Consider the following 1440-nt stretch of genomic DNA (forward strand, 5'->3'; position numbering starts at 1 on the left):
ACTTAACAAAACTACTAGGAGCATCAAAGGAAGTGAAAATAGGACTAGGTGCAGGACAATATGAAATCATGAACACTGGAGGGACAAAGATAGGTAGAGCAGTGAGCATGCGCTGAAGATGGTAGGAGAGAGGATCTGGTGAAATTTTGATCTTAGACAAGTGCCTAGGTGAGGAAATAATGGAATAAGATTTCTAAACCCCACTCTGTGCTAAGAGTCATCCTCACCATTGATGCTGTCTCTGTCATACTCTCCTTCCTCTGCCTCTTTTACATAATCCTTGATCAACTCCAGCTGGTCCTTCCCCTGGTCTGCATTATCATCCTCCTCCAGTAGATCCTGGTCCTCAGCAGAGTCCTCTGCATGCCCCTCAGACTTTATCTACACTCTAGTTTCATCTTTCTTCAGGGACATGCTGCTCTGCTTCTTTCCGGATTTATTAATTCTTTTTCTCCACTGCCTGTGTGCCCTGCTCCTTTTCAGTTTTCTCCAGGCTTTCCAGAAGAGAATCCACGTTTGTTATATTTGGGCTGCTGCTCCTTCTTAATGCCTGAAGGTCATCTCCTTTCAACTTTCCAGACCTGGAAGAAGATTCCTGCTGTCCACTCTTAGAATTGAAGCCACTTTTGCCCCTTCCAGAGGTGTTTCCTGATACAGGCTGGTATTTAGAGGGCACTGCAGCCCTAGCAAGAGGAGGAAAAAGAGGAGGAGGAACACATGCTTGGTTACTGTACATGCTGTCATAATAATCACATTGAAAGTCATAGTCCAAGTCAAAATAGGAGCCATACATCTCCGCTGCAGATTGTTTCACACCTGCTTTTCCTCTGATCACTTTTAGCTCTGCAGCCAGATTAAGATCTAAAACCTGGCCAGCAATCATTCTGCCATCCTCTCTTGCTACAGCAGCCCGGGTATTTCTCCCATTAACATACTGGATGAAGGCAAAGCCCTTATGGACAGAGCAACCCAGAATTTTGCCATACTTAGAGAAGAGCGCTTCCACATCAGACTTCTTCACCTCCAGATTGTTGAGATTCCCAATGGTTACATGGGAGTTCATGGAGCATGGATCTGTCTTGTTGGCAAGGTTGCCAGCCATCATGTTTGATAAGGTTCCTCACAAAGGCCAAAGAGCGTAGGTGAAGATCAAAAAAACTCACTCAAGCAAAGTTCCACTAACACATATTTCAATTGAGTTGTAACCAGGAGAGGGCAGGGAGAAGAGATTGGGTTCTGAATCTCCTAGTCCCAGATTGTATGTGAAGAAGCCAACTTCTGCTTGAGGTTAGCAAGGCCACAAATGTAAACTTTTCTTATAAGGACACTGATCTCAAAATCCTGGCTCCACCCACTGAACTCAGCCCCACCTACTTACCCAAAGTCTTCAACTCTTAATACTTCCTAATACCATCTCACTGAAATGTTCAACACTTGAAG

At 44.6% G+C, this 1440-nt stretch overlaps 1 pseudogene; it reads right to left on the reverse strand.

Moving 5' to 3' along the window:
* Positions 1–210: 210 nt before the first annotated feature.
* LOC113185485 (heterogeneous nuclear ribonucleoproteins C1/C2 pseudogene) lies at positions 211–1111 on the reverse strand (annotated as a pseudogene).
* Between the last annotated feature and the right edge of the window lie 329 nt (positions 1112–1440).

This window comes from Urocitellus parryii, chromosome 15 (genome assembly GCF_045843805.1).
Source record: "Urocitellus parryii isolate mUroPar1 chromosome 15, mUroPar1.hap1, whole genome shotgun sequence".
In the NCBI taxonomy this organism is placed as follows: domain Eukaryota; kingdom Metazoa; phylum Chordata; class Mammalia; order Rodentia; family Sciuridae; genus Urocitellus; species Urocitellus parryii.